The sequence below is a fragment of the Festucalex cinctus genome, chromosome 21 (assembly GCF_051991245.1).
Source record: "Festucalex cinctus isolate MCC-2025b chromosome 21, RoL_Fcin_1.0, whole genome shotgun sequence".
Classification (NCBI taxonomy): domain Eukaryota; kingdom Metazoa; phylum Chordata; class Actinopteri; order Syngnathiformes; family Syngnathidae; genus Festucalex; species Festucalex cinctus.
In genome coordinates, this window is record NC_135431.1 from 315,509 (window position 1) to 336,172 (window position 20,664).

The 20,664-nt window shown below is 32.8% G+C and overlaps 2 long non-coding RNA genes across 2 annotated transcripts; one reads left to right on the plus strand and one right to left on the minus strand.

Annotated features, from left to right (window-relative positions):
- The first annotated feature begins 17,052 nt into the window (after window positions 1–17,052).
- Window positions 17,053–18,455, plus strand: LOC144010879 (uncharacterized). The gene is made up of 3 exons (XR_013281375.1): window positions 17,053–17,347; window positions 17,823–18,056; window positions 18,339–18,455. It is a non-coding gene; the product is annotated as an uncharacterized LOC144010879 (long non-coding RNA).
- On the minus strand, window positions 17,073–20,249 carry LOC144010880 (uncharacterized). Its single transcript, XR_013281376.1, has 3 exons — window positions 19,788–20,249; window positions 19,332–19,418; window positions 17,073–19,250 (listed from the first exon to the last, which is right to left on the minus strand). It is a non-coding gene; the product is annotated as an uncharacterized LOC144010880 (long non-coding RNA).
- Window positions 20,250–20,664: the final 415 nt, after the last annotated feature.

Sequence of the window (20,664 nt, forward strand, 5' to 3'; positions counted from 1 at the left end):
TACTATACATGGTCGTTTTTTTGTCGGGAAAAAAAGCCTTACTATACATGGTCGTTTTTTTGTCGGAAAAAAAAGCCTTACTATACATGGTCGTTTTTTTGTCAGAAAAAAAAGCCTTACTATACATGGTCGTTTTTTTGTCGGAAAAAAAAGCCTTACTATTACATGGTCGTTTTTTTGTCGGAAAAAAAAGCCTTACTATACATGGTCGTTTTTTTGTCGGAAAAAAAAGCCTTACTATTACATGGTCGTTTTTTTGTCAGAAAAAAAAGCCTTACTATACATGGTGTTTTTTTTGTCAGAAAAAAAAAGCCTTACTATACATGGTCGTTTTTTTGTCAGAAAAAAAAAGCCTTACTATACATGGTCGTTTTTTTGTCGAAAAAAAAGCCTTACTATACATGGTCGTTTTTTTGTCAGAAAAAAAAAGCCTTACTATACATGGTCGTTTTTTTGTCAGAAAAAAAAAAGCCTTACTATACATGGTCATTTTTTTTGTCAGAAAAAAAAGCCTTACTATACATGGTCGTTTTTTTGTTGGAAAAAAAAGCCTTACTATACATGGTCGTTTTTTTGTCGAAAAAAAAAGCCTTACTATACATGGTCGTTTTTTTGTCGGAAAAAAAGCCTTACTATACATGGTCGTTTTTTTGTCGGAAAAAAAGCCTTACTATACATGGTCGTTTTTTTGTCGAAAAAAAAAGCCTTACTATACATGGTCGTTTTTTTGTCGAAAAAAAAAGCCTTACTATACATGGTCGTTTTTTTGTCGGAAAAAAAGCCTTACTATACATGGTCGTTTTTTTGTCGAAAAAAAAAGCCTTACTATACATGGTCGTTTTTTTTTGTCAGAAAAAAAAGCCTTACTATACATGGTCGTTTTTTTGTCGGAAAAAAAAAAGCCTTACTATACATGGTCGTTTTTTTGTCAGAAAAAAAAGCCTTACTATACATGGTCGTTTTTCTGTCGAAAAAAAAGCCTTAGTATACATGGTCGTTTTTTTGTCAGAAAAAAAAGCCTTACTATACATGGTCGTTTTTTTGTCAGAAAAAAAAGCCTTACTATACATGGTCGTTTTTTTGTCGGAAAAAAAGCCTTACTATACATGGTCGTTTTTTTGTCGAAAAAAAAAGCCTTACTATACATGGTCGTTTTTTTTTGTCAGAAAAAAAAGCCTTACTATACATGGTCGTTTTTTTGTCGGAAAAAAAAAAGCCTTACTATACATGGTCGTTTTTTTGTCAGAAAAAAAAGCCTTACTATACATGGTCGTTTTTTTGTCAGAAAAAAAAGCCTTAGTATACATGGTCGTTTTTTTGTCAGAAAAAAAAGCCTTACTATACATGGTCGTTTTTTTGTTGGAAAAAAAAGCCTTACTATACATGGTGTTTTTTTTGTCAGAAAAAAAAAGCCTTACTATAAATGGTAGTTTTTTTGTCGGAAAAAAAAGCCTTACTATACATGGTGGTTTTTTTGTCGGAAAAAAAAGCCTTACTATACATGGTCGTTTTTTTGTCGGAAAAAAAAGCCTTACTATACATGGTGTTTTTTTTGTCAGAAAAAAAAAGCCTTACTATACATGGTGTTTTTTTTGTCCGAAAAAAAAAGCCTTACTATACATGGTCGTTTTTTTGTCGACCAAAAAAAAGCCTTACTATACATGGTCGTTTTTTTTGTCGGAAAAAAAAAAGCCTTACTATACATGGTCGTTTTTTTGTCGGAAAAAAAAGCCTTACTATACATGGTCGTTTTTTCGTCGAAAAAAAAGCCTTACATGGTCGTTTTTTTTGTCGGAAAAAAAAAAGCCTTACTATACATGGTCGTTTTTTTGTCGGAAAAAAAAGCCTTACTATACATGGTCGTTTTTTCGTCGAAAAAAAAGCCTTACTATACATGGTCGTTTTTTTGTCAGAAAAAAAAGCCTTACTATACATGGTGGTTTTTTTGTCAGTAAAAAAAAGCCTTACTATACATGGTCGTTTTTTGTCAGAAAAAAAAAGCCTTACTATACATGGTCGTTTTTTTGTCGGAAAAAAAAGCCTTACTATACATGGTCGTTTTTTTGTCGGAAAAAAAAGCCTTACTATACATGGTCGTTTTTTCGTCGAAAAAAAAGCCTTACTATACATGGTCGTTTTTTTGTCAGAAAAAAAAGCCTTACTATACATGGTGGTTTTTTTGTCAGTAAAAAAAAGCCTTACTATACATGGTCGTTTTTTTGTCAGAAAAAAAAAGCCTTACTATACATGGTCGTTTTTTTGTCAGAAAAAAAAAGCCTTACTATACATGGTCGTTTTTTTGTCGGAAAAAAAAGCCTTACTATACATGGTCGTTTTTTTGTCAGAAAAAAAAGCCTTACTATACATGGTCGTTTTTTTGTCGGAAAAAAAAGCCTTACTATACATGGTTGTTTTTTTGTCAGAAAAAAAAGCCTTACTATACATGGTGGTTTTTTTGTCAGAAAAAAAAAGCCTTACTATACATGGTCGTTTTTTTGTCGACCAAAAAAAAGCCTTACTATACATGGTCATTTTTTTTGTCGACCAAAAAAAAAAAGCCTTACTATACATGGTCGTTTTTTTGTCGGAAAAAAAAGCCTTACTATACATAGTCGTTTTTTCGTCTAAAAAAAAGCCTTACTATACATGGTCGTTTTTTTGTCAGAAAAAAAAGCCTTACTATACATGGTGGTTTTTTTGTCAGTAAAAAAAAGCCTTACTATACATGGTCGTTTTTTTGTCAGAAAAAAAAAGCCTTACTATACATGGTCGTTTTTTTGTCGGAAAAAAAAGCCTTACTATACATGGTCGTTTTTTTGTCGGAAAAAAAAGCCTTACTATACATGGTCGTTTTTTTGTCGGAAAAAAAAGCCTTACTATACATGGTTGTTTTTTTGTCAGAAAAAAAAGCCTTACTATACATGGTCGTTTTTTTGTCAGAAAAAAAAAGCCTTACTATACATGGTCGTTTTTTTGTCAGAAAAAAAAAGCCTTACTATACATGGTCGTTTTTTTGTCGACCAAAAAAAAGCCTTACTATACATGGTCGTTTTTTTGTCAGAAAAAAAAAGCCTTACTATACATGGTCGTTTTTTTGTCGACCAAAAAAAAGCCTTACTATACATGGTCGTTTTTTTGTCGGAAAAAAAAGCCTTACTGTACATGGTCGTTTTTTCGTCGAAAAAAAAGCCTTACTATACATGGTCGTTTTTTTGTCAGAAAAAAAAAGCCTTACTATACATGGTCATTTTTTTGTCGGAAAAAAAAGCCTTACTATACATGGTCGTTTTTTTTGTCGACCAAAAAAAAAAAGCCTTACTATACATGGTCGTTTTTTTGTCGGAAAAAAAAGCCTTACTATACATAGTCGTTTTTTCGTCTAAAAAAAAGCCTTACTATACATGGTCGTTTTTTTGTCAGAAAAAAAAGCCTTACTATACATGGTGGTTTTTTTGTCAGTAAAAAAAAGCCTTACTATACATGGTCGTTTTTTTGTCAGAAAAAAAAAGCCTTACTATACATGGTCGTTTTTTTGTCGGAAAAAAAAGCCTTACTATACATGGTCGTTTTTTTGTCGGAAAAAAAAGCCTTAGTATACATGGTGGTTTTTTTGTCAGAAAAAAAAAGCCTTACTATACATGGTCGTTTTTTTGTCGACCAAAAAAAAGCCTTACTATACATGGTCGTTTTTTTTGTCGACCAAAAAAAAAAAGCCTTACTATACATGGTCGTTTTTATGTCGGAAAAAAAAGCCTTACTATAAATGGTAGTTTTTTTGTCGGAAAAAAAAGCCTTACTATACATGGTCGTTTTTTTGTCGAAAAAAAAAGCCTTACTATACATGGTGTTTTTTTTGTCAGAAAAAAAAGCCTTACTATACATGGTGGTTTTTTTGTCAGAAAAAAAAAGCCTTACTATACATGGTCGTTTTTTTGTCGACCAAAAAAAAAGCCTTACTATACATGGTCGTTTTTTTTGTCGACCAAAAAAAAAAAGCCTTACTATACATGGTCGTTTTTTTGTCGGAAAAAAAAGCCTTACTATACATAGTCGTTTTTTCGTCGAAAAAAAAGCCTTACTATACATGGTCGTTTTTTTGTCAGAAAAAAAAGCCTTACTATACATGGTGGTTTTTTTGTCAGTAAAAAAAAGCCTTACTATACATGGTCGTTTTTTTGTCAGAAAAAAAAGCCTTACTATACATGGTCGTTTTTTTGTCGGAAAAAAAAGCCTTACTATACATGGTCGTTTTTTTGTCGGAAAAAAAAGCCTTACTATACATGGTCGTTTTTTTGTCGGAAAAAAAAGCCTTACTATACATGGTTGTTTTTTTGTCAGAAAAAAAAAGCCTTACTATACATGGTCGTTTTTTTGTCAGAAAAAAAAAGCCTTACTATACATGGTCGTTTTTTTGTCGACCAAAAAAAAGCCTTACTATACATGGTCGTTTTTTTGTCGGAAAAAAAAGCCTTACTATACATGGTCGTTTTTTCGTCGAAAAAAAAGCCTTACATGGTCGTTTTTTTGTCAGAAAAAAAAAGCCTTACTATACATGGTCGTTTTTTTGTCTGAAAAAAAAGCCTTACTATACATGGTCGTTTTTTTGTCAGAAAAAAAAAGCCTTACTATACATGGTCGTTTTTTTGTCGGAAAAAAAAGCCTTACTATACATGGTCGTTTTTTTGTCAGAAAAAAAAGCCTTACTATACATGGTGGTTTTTTTGTCAGAAAAAAAAAGCCTTACTATACATGGTCGTTTTTTTGTCAGAAAAAAAAAGCCTTACTATACATGGTCGTTTTTTTGTCGACCAAAAAAAAGCCTTACTATACATGGTCGTTTTTTTGTCGAAAAAAAAAGCCTTACTATACATGGTCGTTTTTTCGTCGAAAAAAAAGCCTTACTATACATGGTCGTTTTTTTGTCAGAAAAAAAAAGCCTTACTATACATGGTCGTTTTTTTGTCGGAAAAAAAAGCCTTACTATACATGGTCGTTTTTTTGTCAGAAAAAAAAGCCTTACTATACATGGTCGTTTTTTTGTCGGAAAAACAAGCCTTACTATACATGGTCGTTTTTTTGTCGGAAAAAAAAGCCTTACTAAACATTGTCGTTTTTTTGTCAGAAAAAAAAGCCTTACTATACATGGTGGTTTTTTTGTCAGAAAAAAAAAAGCCTTACTATACATGGTCGTTTTTTTGTCAGAAAAAAAAAGCCTTACTATACATGGTCGTTTTTTTGTCGACCAAAAAAAAGCCTTACTATACATGGTCGTTTTTTTGTCGGAAAAAAAAGCCTTACTATACATGGTCGTTTTTTTGTCAGAAAAAAAAAAGCCTTACTATACATGGTCGTTTTTTTGTCGGAAAAAAAGCCTTACTATACATGGTCGTTTTTTTGTCGAAAAAAAAAGCCTTACTATACATGGTCGTTTTTTTTTGTCAGAAAAAAAAGCCTTACTATACATGGTCGTTTTTTTGTCAGAAAAAAAAGCCTTACTATACATGGTCGTTTTTTTGTCGAAAAAAAAAGCCTTACTATACATGGTTGTTTTTTTTTGTCAGAAAAAAAAGCCTTACTTTACATGGTCGTTTTTTTTGTGAGAAAAAAAAAAGCCTTACTATACATGGTCATTTTTTTTGTCAGAAAAAAAAGCCTTACTATACATGGTCGTTTTTTTGTTGGAAAAAAAAGCCTTACTATACATGGTCGTTTTTTTTGTCGAAAAAAAAAAAGCCTTACTATACATGGTCGTTTTTTTGTCGGATATAAAAGCCTTACTATACATGGTCGTTTTTTCGTCGAAAAAAAAGCCTTACTATACATGGTCGTTTTTTTGTCGAAAAAAAAGCCTTACTATACATGGTCGTTTTTTTGTCAGAAAAAAAAGCCTTACTATACATGGTCGTTTTTTTGTCGGAAAAAAAAGCCTTACTATACATGGTCGTTTTTTTGTCAGAAAAAAAAGCCTTACTATACATGGTCGTTTTTTTGTCGAAAAAAAAAGCCTTACTATACATGGTTGGTTTTTTTTGTCAGAAAAAAAAGCCTTACTTTACATGGTCGTTTTTTTGTGAGAAAAAAAAAAGCCTTACTATACATGGTCGTTTTTTTGTCAGAAAAAAAAGCCTTACTATACATGGTCGTTTTTTTGTCGGAAAAAAAAGCCTTACTATACATGGTCGTTTTTTTGTCGGAAAAAAAAGCCTTACTATACATGGTCGTTTTTTTGTCGGGAAAAAAAGCCTTACTATACATGGTCGTTTTTTTTTGTCAGAAAAAAAAGCCTTACTATACATGGTCGTTTTTTTGTCGGAAAAAAAAAAGCCTTACTATACATGGTCGTTTTTTTTGTCGGAAAAAAAAGCCTTACTATAAATGGTAGTTTTTTTGTCGGAAAAAAAAGCCTTACTATACATGGTCGTTTTTTTGTCGGAAAACAAAGCCTTACAATACATGGTCGTTTTTTTGTCAGGAAAAAAAAGCCTTACTATACATGGTCGTTTTTTTGTCGAAAAAAAAAGCCTTACTATACATGGTCGTTTTTTTGTCGGAAAAAAAAGCCTTACTATACATGGTCGTTTTTTTGTCGGAAAAAAAAGCCTTACTATACATGGTCGTTTTTTTGTCAGAAAAAAAAAGCCTTACTATACATGGTCGTTTTTTTGTCGACCAAAAAAAAGCCTTACTATACATGGTCGTTTTTTTTGTCGGAAAAAAAAAAGCCTTACTATACATGGTCGTTTTTTTGTCGGAAAAAAAGCCTTACTATACATGGTCGTTTTTTTGTCGAAAAAAAAAGCCTTACTATACATGGTCGTTTTTTTTTGTCAGAAAAAAAAGCCTTACTATACATGGTCGTTTTTTTGTCGGAAAAAAAAAAGCCTTACTATACATGGTCGTTTTTTTTGTCAGAAAAAAAAGCCTTACTATACATGGTCGTTTTTCTGTCGAAAAAAAAAGCCTTAGTATACATGGTCGTTTTTTTGTCAGAAAAAAAAGCCTTACTATACATGGTCGTTTTTTTGTCAGAAAAAAAAGCCTTACTATACATGGTCGTTTTTTTGTCGGAAAAAAAGCCTTACTATACATGGTCGTTTTTTTGTCGGAAAAAAAAAAGCCTTACTATACATGGTCGTTTTTTTGTCAGAAAAAAAAGCTTTACTATACATGGTCGTTTTTTTGTCAGAAAAAAAAGCCTTAGTATACATGGTCGTTTTTTTGTCAGAAAAAAAAGCCTTACTATACATGGTCGTTTTTTTGTTGGAAAAAAAAGCCTTACTATACATGGTCGTTTTTTTGTCAGAAAAAAAAGCCTTACTATACATGGTCGTTTTTTTGTCGAAAAAAAAAGCCTTACTATACATGGTTGTTTTTTTTTGTCAGAAAAAAAAGCCTTACTTTACATGGTAGTTTTTTTGTGAGAAAAAAAAAAGCCTTACTATACATGGTCGTTTTTTTGTCAGAAAAAAAAGCCTTACTATACATGGTCGTTTTTTTGTCGGAAAAAAAAGCCTTACTATACATGGTCGTTTTTTTGTCGGAAAAAAAAGCCTTACTATACATGGTCGTTTTTTTGTCAGAAAAAAAAGCCTTACTATACATGGTCGTTTTTTTGTCGGAAAAAAAGCCTTACTATACATGGTCGTTTTTTTGTCGAAAAAAAAAGCCTTACTATACATGGTCGTTTTTTTTTGTCAGAAAAAAAAGCCTTACTATACATGGTCGTTTTTTTGTCGGAAAAAAAAAAGCCTTACTATACATGGTCGTTTTTTTGTCAGAAAAAAAAGCCTTACTATACATGGTCGTTTTTCTGTCGAAAAAAAAGCCTTAGTATACATGGTCGTTTTTTTGTCAGAAAAAAAAGCCTTACTATACATGGTCGTTTTTTTGTCAGAAAAAAAAGCCTTACTATACATGGTCGTTTTTTTGTCGGAAAAAAAGCCTTACTACACATGGTCGTTTTTTTGTCGAAAAAAAAAGCCTTACTATACATGGTCGTTTTTTTTTGTCAGAAAAAAAAGCCTTACTATACATGGTCGTTTTTTTGTCGGAAAAAAAAAAGCCTTACTATACATGGTCGTTTTTTTGTCAGAAAAAAAAGCCTTACTATACATGGTCGTTTTTTTGTCAGAAAAAAAAGCCTTAGTATACATGGTCGTTTTTTTGTCAGAAAAAAAAGCCTTACTATACATGGTCGTTTTTTTGTTGGAAAAAAAAGCCTTACTATACATGGTGTTTTTTTTGTCAGAAAAAAAAAAGCCTTACTATAAATGGTAGTTTTTTTGTCGGAAAAAAAAGCCTTACTATACATGGTCGTTTTTTTGTCGGAAAAAAAAGCCTTACTATACATGGTCGTTTTTTTGTCGGAAAAAAAAGCCTTACTATACATGGTGTTTTTTTTGTCAGAAAAAAAAAGCCTTACTATACATGGTGTTTTTTTTGTCCGAAAAAAAAAGCCTTACTATACATGGTCGTTTTTTTGTCGACCAAAAAAAAGCCTTACTATACATGGTCGTTTTTTTTGTCGGAAAAAAAAAAGCCTTACTATACATGGTCGTTTTTTTGTCGGAAAAAAAAGCCTTACTATACATGGTCGTTTTTTCGTCGAAAAAAAAGCCTTACATGGTCGTTTTTTTTGTCGGAAAAAAAAAAGCCTTACTATACATGGTCGTTTTTTTGTCGGAAAAAAAAGCCTTACTATACATGGTCGTTTTTTCGTCGAAAAAAAAGCCTTACTATACATGGTCGTTTTTTTGTCAGAAAAAAAAGCCTTACTATACATGGTGGTTTTTTTGTCAGTAAAAAAAAGCCTTACTATACATGGTCGTTTTTTGTCAGAAAAAAAAAGCCTTACTATACATGGTCGTTTTTTTGTCGGAAAAAAAAGCCTTACTATACATGGTCGTTTTTTTGTCGGAAAAAAAAGCCTTACTATACATGGTCGTTTTTTCGTCGAAAAAAAAGCCTTACTATACATGGTCGTTTTTTTGTCAGAAAAAAAAGCCTTACTATACATGGTGGTTTTTTTGTCAGTAAAAAAAAGCCTTACTATACATGGTCGTTTTTTTGTCAGAAAAAAAAAGCCTTACTATACATGGTCGTTTTTTTGTCAGAAAAAAAAAGCCTTACTATACATGGTCGTTTTTTTGTCGGAAAAAAAAGCCTTACTATACATGGTCGTTTTTTTGTCAGAAAAAAAAGCCTTACTATACATGGTCGTTTTTTTGTCGGAAAAAAAAGCCTTACTATACATGGTTGTTTTTTTGTCAGAAAAAAAAGCCTTACTATACATGGTGGTTTTTTTGTCAGAAAAAAAAAGCCTTACTATACATGGTCGTTTTTTTGTCGACCAAAAAAAAGCCTTACTATACATGGTCGTTTTTTTTGTCGACCAAAAAAAAAAAGCCTTACTATACATGGTCGTTTTTTTGTCGGAAAAAAAAGCCTTACTATACATAGTCGTTTTTTCGTCTAAAAAAAAGCCTTACTATACATGGTCGTTTTTTTGTCAGAAAAAAAGCCTTACTATACATGGTGGTTTTTTTGTCAGTAAAAAAAAGCCTTACTATACATGGTCGTTTTTTTGTCAGAAAAAAAAAGCCTTACTATACATGGTCGTTTTTTTGTCGGAAAAAAAAGCCTTACTATACATGGTCGTTTTTTTGTCGGAAAAAAAAGCCTTACTATACATGGTCGTTTTTTTGTCGGAAAAAAAAGCCTTACTATACATGGTTGTTTTTTTGTCAGAAAAAAAAGCCTTACTATACATGGTCGTTTTTTTGTCAGAAAAAAAAAGCCTTACTATACATGGTCGTTTTTTTGTCAGAAAAAAAAAGCCTTACTATACATGGTCGTTTTTTTGTCGACCAAAAAAAAGCCCTACTATACATGGTCGTTTTTTTGTCAGAAAAAAAAAGCCTTACTATACATGGTCGTTTTTTTGTCGACCAAAAAAAAGCCTTACTATACATGGTCGTTTTTTTGTCGGAAAAAAAAGCCTTACTGTACATGGTCGTTTTTTCGTCGAAAAAAAAGCCTTACTATACATGGTCGTTTTTTTGTCAGAAAAAAAAAGCCTTACTATACATGGTCATTTTTTTGTCGGAAAAAAAAGCCTTACTATACATGGTCGTTTTTTTTGTCGACCAAAAAAAAAAAGCCTTACTATACATGGTCGTTTTTTTGTCGGAAAAAAAAGCCTTACTATACATAGTCGTTTTTTCGTCTAAAAAAAAGCCTTACTATACATGGTCGTTTTTTTGTCAGAAAAAAAAGCCTTACTATACATGGTGGTTTTTTTGTCAGTAAAAAAAAGCCTTACTATACATGGTCGTTTTTTTGTCAGAAAAAAAAAGCCTTACTATACATGGTCGTTTTTTTGTCGGAAAAAAAAGCCTTACTATACATGGTCGTTTTTTTGTCGGAAAAAAAAGCCTTAGTATACATGGTGGTTTTTTTGTCAGAAAAAAAAAGCCTTACTATACATGGTCGTTTTTTTGTCGACCAAAAAAAAGCCTTACTATACATGGTCGTTTTTTTTGTCGACCAAAAAAAAAAAGCCTTACTATACATGGTCGTTTTTATGTCGGAAAAAAAAGCCTTACTATAAATGGTAGTTTTTTTGTCGGAAAAAAAAGCCTTACTATACATGGTCGTTTTTTTGTCGAAAAAAAAAGCCTTACTATACATGGTGTTTTTTTTGTCAGAAAAAAAAGCCTTACTATACATGGTGGTTTTTTTGTCAGAAAAAAAAAGCCTTACTATACATGGTCGTTTTTTTGTCGACCAAAAAAAAGCCTTACTATACATGGTCGTTTTTTTTGTCGACCAAAAAAAAAAAGCCTTACTATACATGGTCGTTTTTTTGTCGGAAAAAAAAGCCTTACTATACATAGTCGTTTTTTCGTCGAAAAAAAAGCCTTACTATACATGGTCGTTTTTTTGTCAGAAAAAAAAGCCTTACTATACATGGTGGTTTTTTTGTCAGTAAAAAAAAGCCTTACTATACATGGTCGTTTTTTTGTCAGAAAAAAAAGCCTTACTATACATGGTCGTTTTTTTGTCGGAAAAAAAAGCCTTACTATACATGGTCGTTTTTTTGTCGGAAAAAAAAGCCTTACTATACATGGTCGTTTTTTTGTCGGAAAAAAAAGCCTTACTATACATGGTTGTTTTTTTGTCAGAAAAAAAAAGCCTTACTATACATGGTCGTTTTTTTGTCAGAAAAAAAAAGCCTTACTATACATGGTCGTTTTTTTGTCGACCAAAAAAAAGCCTTACTATACATGGTCGTTTTTTTGTCGGAAAAAAAAGCCTTACTATACATGGTCGTTTTTTCGTCGAAAAAAAAGCCTTACATGGTCGTTTTTTTGTCAGAAAAAAAAAGCCTTACTATACATGGTCGTTTTTTTGTCTGAAAAAAAAGCCTTACTATACATGGTCGTTTTTTTGTCAGAAAAAAAAAGCCTTACTATACATGGTCGTTTTTTTGTCGGAAAAAAAAGCCTTACTATACATGGTCGTTTTTTTGTCAGAAAAAAAAGCCTTACTATACATGGTGGTTTTTTTGTCAGAAAAAAAAAGCCTTACTATACATGGTCGTTTTTTTGTCAGAAAAAAAAAGCCTTACTATACATGGTCGTTTTTTTGTCGGAAAAACAAGCCTTACTATACATGGTCGTTTTTTTGTCGGAAAAAAAAGCCTTACTAAACATTGTCGTTTTTTTGTCAGAAAAAAAAGCCTTACTATACATGGTGGTTTTTTTGTCAGAAAAAAAAAAGCCTTACTATACATGGTCGTTTTTTTGTCAGAAAAAAAAAGCCTTACTATACATGGTCGTTTTTTTGTCGACCAAAAAAAAAGCCTTACTATACATGGTCGTTTTTTTGTCGGAAAAAAAAGCCTTACTATACATGGTCGTTTTTTTGTCGGAAAAAAAAGCCTTACTATACATGGTTGTTTTTTTGTCGGAAAAAAAAGCCTTACTATACATGGTTGTTTTTTTGTCAGAAAAAAAAGCCTTACTATACATGGTCGTTTTTTTGTCAGAAAAAAAAAGCCTTACTATACATGGTCGTTTTTTTGTCAGAAAAAAAAAGCCTTACTATACATGGTCGTTTTTTTGTCGACCAAAAAAAAGCCCTACTATACATGGTCGTTTTTTTGTCAGAAAAAAAAAGCCTTACTATACATGGTCGTTTTTTTGTCGACCAAAAAAAAGCCTTACTATACATGGTCGTTTTTTTGTCGGAAAAAAAAGCCTTACTGTACATGGTCGTTTTTTCGTCGAAAAAAAAGCCTTACTATACATGGTCGTTTTTTTGTCAGAAAAAAAAAGCCTTACTATACATGGTCATTTTTTTGTCGGAAAAAAAAGCCTGGTCGTTTTTTTTGTCGACCAAAAAAAAAAAGCCTTACTATACATGGTCGTTTTTTTGTCGGAAAAAAAAGCCTTACTATACATAGTCGTTTTTTCGTCTAAAAAAAAGCCTTACTATACATGGTCGTTTTTTTGTCAGAAAAAAAAGCCTTACTATACATGGTGGTTTTTTTGTCAGTAAAAAAAAGCCTTACTATACATGGTCGTTTTTTTGTCAGAAAAAAAAAGCCTTACTATACATGGTCGTTTTTTTGTCGGAAAAAAAAGCCTTACTATACATGGTCGTTTTTTTGTCGGAAAAAAAAGCCTTAGTATACATGGTGGTTTTTTTGTCAGAAAAAAAAAGCCTTACTATACATGGTCGTTTTTTTGTCGACCAAAAAAAAGCCTTACTATACATGGTCGTTTTTTTTGTCGACCAAAAAAAAAAAGCCTTACTATACATGGTCGTTTTTATGTCGGAAAAAAAAGCCTTACTATAAATGGTAGTTTTTTTGTCGGAAAAAAAAGCCTTACTATACATGGTCGTTTTTTTGTCGAAAAAAAAAGCCTTACTATACATGGTGTTTTTTTTGTCAGAAAAAAAAGCCTTACTATACATGGTGGTTTTTTTGTCAGAAAAAAAAAGCCTTACTATACATGGTCGTTTTTTTGTCGACCAAAAAAAAGCCTTACTATACATGGTCGTTTTTTTTGTCGACCAAAAAAAAAAAGCCTTACTATACATGGTCGTTTTTTTGTCGGAAAAAAAAGCCTTACTATACATAGTCGTTTTTTCGTCGAAAAAAAAGCCTTACTATACATGGTCGTTTTTTTGTCAGAAAAAAAAGCCTTACTATACATGGTGGTTTTTTTGTCAGTAAAAAAAAGCCTTACTATACATGGTCGTTTTTTTGTCAGAAAAAAAAGCCTTACTATACATGGTCGTTTTTTTGTCGGAAAAAAAAGCCTTACTATACATGGTCGTTTTTTTGTCGGAAAAAAAAGCCTTACTATACATGGTCGTTTTTTTGTCGGAAAAAAAAGCCTTACTATACATGGTTGTTTTTTTGTCAGAAAAAAAAAGCCTTACTATACATGGTCGTTTTTTTGTCAGAAAAAAAAAGCCTTACTATACATGGTCGTTTTTTTGTCGACCAAAAAAAAGCCTTACTATACATGGTCGTTTTTTTGTCGGAAAAAAAAGCCTTACTATACATGGTCGTTTTTTCGTCGAAAAAAAAGCCTTACATGGTCGTTTTTTTGTCAGAAAAAAAAAGCCTTACTATACATGGTCGTTTTTTTGTCTGAAAAAAAAGCCTTACTATACATGGTCGTTTTTTTGTCAGAAAAAAAAAGCCTTACTATACATGGTCGTTTTTTTGTCGGAAAAAAAAGCCTTACTATACATGGTCGTTTTTTTGTCAGAAAAAAAAGCCTTACTATACATGGTGGTTTTTTTGTCAGAAAAAAAAAGCCTTACTATACATGGTCGTTTTTTTGTCAGAAAAAAAAAGCCTTACTATACATGGTCGTTTTTTTGTCGGAAAAACAAGCCTTACTATACATGGTCGTTTTTTTGTCGGAAAAAAAAGCCTTACTAAACATTGTCGTTTTTTTGTCAGAAAAAAAAGCCTTACTATACATGGTGGTTTTTTTGTCAGAAAAAAAAAAGCCTTACTATACATGGTCGTTTTTTTGTCAGAAAAAAAAAGCCTTACTATACATGGTCGTTTTTTTGTCGACCAAAAAAAAGCCTTACTATACATGGTCGTTTTTTTGTCGGAAAAAAAAGCCTTACTATACATGGTCGTTTTTTTGTCAGAAAAAAAAAAGCCTTACTATACATGGTCGTTTTTTTGTCGGAAAAAAAGCCTTACTATACATGGTCGTTTTTTTGTCGAAAAAAAAAGCCTTACTATACATGGTCGTTTTTTTTTGTCAGAAAAAAAAGCCTTACTATACATGGTCGTTTTTTTGTCAGAAAAAAAAGCCTTACTATACATGGTCGTTTTTTTGTCGAAAAAAAAAGCCTTACTATACATGGTTGTTTTTTTTTGTCAGAAAAAAAAGCCTTACTTTACATGGTCGTTTTTTTTGTGAGAAAAAAAAAAGCCTTACTATACATGGTCATTTTTTTTGTCAGAAAAAAAAGCCTTACTATACATGGTCGTTTTTTTGTTGGAAAAAAAAGCCTTACTATACATGGTCGTTTTTTTTGTCGAAAAAAAAAAAGCCTTACTATACATGGTCGTTTTTTTGTCGGAAAAAAAAGCCTTACTATACATGGTCGTTTTTTCGTCGAAAAAAAAGCCTTACTATACATGGTCGTTTTTTTGTCGAAAAAAAAGCCTTACTATACATGGTCGTTTTTTTGTCAGAAAAAAAAGCCTTACTATACATGGTCGTTTTTTTGTCGGAAAAAAAAGCCTTACTATACATGGTCGTTTTTTTGTCAGAAAAAAAAGCCTTACTATACATGGTCGTTTTTTTGTCGAAAAAAAAAGCCTTACTATACATGGTTGGTTTTTTTTGTCAGAAAAAAAAGCCTTACTTTACATGGTCGTTTTTTTGTGAGAAAAAAAAAGCCTTACTATACATGGTCGTTTTTTTGTCAGAAAAAAAAGCCTTACTATACATGGTCGTTTTTTTGTCGGAAAAAAAAGCCTTACTATACATGGTCGTTTTTTTGGCGGAAAAAAAAGCCTTACTATACATGGTCGTTTTTTTGTCGGGAAAAAAAGCCTTACTATACATGGTCGTTTTTTTGTCGGAAAAAAAAGCCTTACTATACATGGTCGTTTTTTTGTCAGAAAAAAAAGCCTTACTATACATGGTCGTTTTTTTGTCGGAAAAAAAAGCCTTACTATACATGGTCGTTTTTTTGTCGGAAAAAAAAGCCTTACTATTACATGGTCGTTTTTTTGTCGGAAAAAAAAGCCTTACTATACATGGTCGTTTTTTTGTCAGAAAAAAAAGCCTTACTATACATGGTGTTTTTTTTGTCAGAAAAAAAAAGCCTTACTATACATGGTCGTTTTTTTGTCAGAAAAAAAAAGCCTTACTATACATGGTCGTTTTTTTGTCGAAAAAAAAGCCTTACTATACATGGTCGTTTTTTTGTCAGAAAAAAAAAGCCTTACTATACATGGTCGTTTTTTTGTCAGAAAAAAAAAAGCCTTACTATACATGGTCATTTTTTTTGTCAGAAAAAAAAGCCTTACTATACATGGTCGTTTTTTTGTTGGAAAAAAAAGCCTTACTATACATGGTCGTTTTTTTGTCGAAAAAAAAAGCCTTACTATACATGGTCGTTTTTTTGTCGGAAAAAAAGCCTTACTATACATGGTCGTTTTTTTGTCGAAAAAAAAAGCCTTACTATACATGGTCGTTTTTTTTTGTCAGAAAAAAAAGCCTTACTATACATGGTCGTTTTTTTGTCGGAAAAAAAGCCTTACTATACATGGTCGTTTTTTTTGTCAGAAAAAAAAGCCTTACTATACATGGTCGTTTTTTTGTCAGAAAAAAAAAGCCTTACTATACATGGTCGTTTTTTTGTCGAAAAAAAAAGCCTTACTATACATGGTCGTTTTTTTGTCGGAAAAAAAGCCTTACTATACATGGTCGTTTTTTTGTCGAAAAAAAAAGCCTTACTATACATGGTCGTTTTTTTTTGTCAGAAAAAAAAGCCTTACTATACATGGTCGTTTTTTTGTCAGAAAAAAAAGCCTTACTATACATGGTCGTTTTTTTGTCGAAAAAAAAAGCCTTACTATACATGGTTGTTTTTTTTTGTCAGAAAAAAAAGCCTTACTTTACATGGTCGTTTTTTTTGTGAGAAAAAAAAAAAGCCTTACTATACATGGTCATTTTTTTTGTCAGAAAAAAAAGCCTTACTATACATGGTCGTTTTTTTGTTGGAAAAAAAAGCCTTACTATACATGGTCGTTTTTTTTTGTCAGAAAAAAAAGCCTTACTATACATGGTCGTTTTTTTGTCGGAAAAAAAAGCCTTACTATACATGGTCGTTTTTTTGTCAGAAAAAAAAGCCTTACTATACATGGTCGTTTTTTTGTCGAAAAAAAAAGCCTTACTATACATGGTTGGGTTTTTTTGTCAGAAAAAAAAGCCTTACTTTACATGGTCGTTTTTTTGTGAGAAAAAAAAAAGCCTTACTATACATGGTCGTTTTTTTGTCAGAAAAAAAAGCCTTACTATACATGGTCGTTTTTTTGTCGGAAAAAAAAGCCTTACTATACATGGTCGTTTTTTTGTCGGAAAAAAAAGCCTTACTATACATGGTCGTTTTTTTGTCGGGAAAAAAAGCCTTACTATACATGGTCGTTTTTTTGTCGGAAAAAAAAGCCTTACTATACATGGTCGTTTTTTTGTCAGAAAAAAAAGCCTTACTATACATGGTCGTTTTTTTGTCGGAAAAAAAAGCCTTACTATACATGGTCGTTTTTTTGTCGGAAAAAAAAGCCTTACTATTACATGGTCGTTTTTTTGTCGGAAAAAAAAGCCTTACTATACATGGTCGTTTTTTTGTCGGAAAAAAAAGCCTTACTATTACATGGTCGTTTTTTTGTCGGAAAAAAAAGCCTTACTATACATGGTCGTTTTTTTGTCAGAAAAAAAGCCTTACTATACATGGTGTTTTTTTTGTCAGAAAAAAAAAAGCCTTACTATAGGTCGCTTGCACATGTCGTCACTTCCGCCTCGGATTTCTCGTAGTCGCCATGCTGGGTGGCCTCCATTTACGTAGCGATTCGGTCTAACACGTATCTATCACGTTTGTTTTCTGCGTTTAAAATGGTACATTGTTGCTGCATCGTTGGCTGTTCGAACAAAGCCAAGGGGGAAAATGGTCGGTCTTTTTTCCGAATTCCGAAAATAATTAGGAACCAGGGCCTGGAGACAGAGGAGTGCGGACTCCGGAGGGAAGTCGTTACTTTGGGCTCGTGTGTGCAGCGATCACTTTGTGAGCGGTAAGCTTGTTTACCTTTATTTAATTTAATGCATAAGGATTAATAACGTTTCGACCGCCCATATATGGGCAAGTTGCTTATGTTTTGGATTCATGAGCAAGCAAGTTCGGTAGTACAAGCTGGCTAGCGGACGTTAGCCGAAAGCTAACATCGAACATTTTCACCCAAGTAGTGCCAGTGCAAAGTGTTTACTGCTGAAATTGGATTGATTAGTCTTGGGCTCTTAATGCCGATAACATGTTTTTTGGTGGCAAAATGTAAACTTGGAAAAAAGAGACAGAAGGGGGTGATGCAAGAAAACAGACCCCCGGGGGTGATGCAAGTAAACAGACCCCGGTAGCCTACACATCATGCTAAAGAACTTATTCGGTAGCCTACACATCATGCTAAAGAACTTATTCACGGCCACCCTACTGCGGTAAAATAACCAGTCTTTCCATATTTTATTTGTTTATATATTTGTTTATTTTAACAGGTCGCCCTGCGCCCGTTTTTCTGTCCAATCATCCCGACTGGGCTCCAACATTAAAGTTGGGTCCCAAGTTACAACATCTATGTCTCAGCCCAGTCGGTGCCAAGATATGAACGTGCACAGGAGAGACAAGCAAAGAAAAGACGACTCGGAAGTGGCAGAGAGTTTGTTGCAGTTATGCAGCCAGATGGCTCCAGTAACCTGTACCCTCAAGTACTGCTGACATCATTGACACTGGTATGCCACTCAGAATTCATTACATGATATATTGTATGCATGAGTGAATGTATGTGTTTATGTTTGTGTGTGTACACGCACCTTATATTTTAGAGACATTTGGAAGTGTTTATAGAAACAAGTATTTGCCTGTAGCAATGTTCATACATTAAAAAATGCAACAAAATGTGTACATTTCTTTTACACTGACAAAAAAACTATACTACTGTACTATATTAAACCTATTACTGGTATGTATTTTTTTGTGATCTTTTTTTTTATTATTATTTATTATTTCTTTAGGGATCTCATGCCACACCGACTTGATTGCCAATGACATGATGGAAACGAAGGCGAGCATTGAAGGAGGACAACATGCGACTGTTTGTTTGGCGCTAATAAAGGCAGCGAATATACAAATTCTATTGTTGGGTTTGTTTACAAAGCTATACATAATACAAATGACAGGATTTGACTCAATATGGCAATATGGTCCCTCTTAAAGTAATGGCATAAATCTCTATTATTTCTAAAAGCACAAAAAATGAAGTGAATAATGATTAGATGTAGTAATTTCAGGGATAAAATTGAACTGTTAATTAATGCAGTTTATTTTAGCACAGGTGCCTACCATCCTGAGATATTTACATTAAAATTCCTTACTGCTTATCCTCACGAGGGTTGATAATTTGTGTCAAAATATTAGGCCATTATTTTAAGAGTATGACGGTATGATGTAATGTTGATGGGGTACGCAATGACTTTCATTATGCTATGTACAGAGGAAAAAGTTGCTCTCTTTTAAATTTGTTTAATGTAAGACAAGTACCAGTACTGTTACAGTTTTCCCAATAATCCTTGTTTCACACTTGTCACAAAACCACTGTCCTTTTGGCAGTCTAGATTGGCACACTTCAAGTGATATCATTTGATTTTACAATGTGCTGCAGCACAAAAAAACTACTTTACTCCGCATCTTTGAAGTACATGAGCAAGTGGTAGGTGACAGCGGCTGAGCAGGAACACTGGAAGTCCACTGCTGATCTAGTAACTGCTCTCCCGAGCAGTTCAGGTAAGGAGGGGATTTTGGGAAAAAAAAACTCTGGCTTTTCCAGCTGGCCAAAACGAGCGATCTGGGTGGACTCGCTCAATCACACTTTGTCCACACCACAAAGTCGCAGAAGTCCGTCCAGTTAAACTCATCTGTGCCTGAATCTGAAAATATTACAAACATTGTAATGAAAATATGAAACATAGAATTAAATAATAAACTACAAAAAGTAAAGCCATACATACCTGGTAATAATATTGGTGTTGTCGTGACAAGTGATGGGAATTGTTGCCATCCGGCACCAGACAGAAATTGGGTGTTGTGACAGCCTCCTTAACCGTGAGATCATAAGAAAAGCTGTCAGTATGCTCAGTAGTTACCATGAACACGTTTTATTGTACTGGAAACTGAAACTAAAAATACGTCCTCTGAGAGTGGTTAACCTTAACCATTTAGCATAAGTTGATTAAGTAACATGTAACTAGTGAAAGGGTAGCATTAAATTTAATTAAGCCACGGGGAGGCTGTGCATAGTTACTTTTTATTCTTATACGCTCTGCCATATTTGCCTGTTATAAAATTATTAGAAAAACCACATCAGGTAAACCCAGCTGTGCATGTAAACACAATGATAACAGGAAGCCTGAGAACAAATCAACATTTTTGTGTGCAGAATTACCAACACCATGTGGTTTACTTACGTGCAACAGCAACAGTTTCTTCTGATGCGATGTTAAAGTTTACACTCTGTATCCACCCGCTTACAAAATAATTGTAAGCCTCCAGGGATTTGTTGGCGTGTTATGGAGCATGTTGTCAACACGAGGTAGTGAAAGATGTCCAGAGATGTCACATTTGGCCAGCAAGCTTTCTCCGTCAAAAAAAATTCACCCTTGGTCAGGACGTAATTAGGATCAATCCCACCACACAGAGACACCTTCTGCCTGTATCGTTGTTTTTGATCTTCCGGTAAATCGTGAAAATACTGCGAAAATTACATCAGGTTGATGAGCTCTACCGTGTAACTCACGAGTGTACCTTGTGAACCGGCGGACACCCAAGATGGCGCCCGAAGAAAAAACTCCCATGATGCATTACGATGTGCAAGCGACCTATACATGGTCGTTTTTTTGTCGGAAAAAAAAGCCTTACTATACATGGTCGTTTTTTTGTCGGAAAAAAAAGCCTTACTATAACATGGTCGTTTTTTTGTCGGAAAAAAAAGCCTTACTATACATGGTCGTTTTTTTGTCAGAAAAAAAAGCCTTACTATACATGGTGTTTTTTTGTCGGAAAAAAAAGCCTTACTATACATGGTGTTTTTTTTGTCAGAAAAAAAAAGCCTTACTATACATGGTCGTTTTTTTGTCAGAAAAAAAAAGCCTTACTATACATGGTCGTTTTTTTGTCAGAAAAAAAAGCCTTACTATACATGGTCGTTTTTTTGTTAGAAAAAAAAAAGCCTTACTATACATGGTCGTTTTTTTGTCAGAAAAAAAAAGCCTTACTATACATGGTCGTTTTTTTGTCGACCAAAAAAAAGCCTTACTATACATGGTCGTTTTTTTGTCGGAAAAA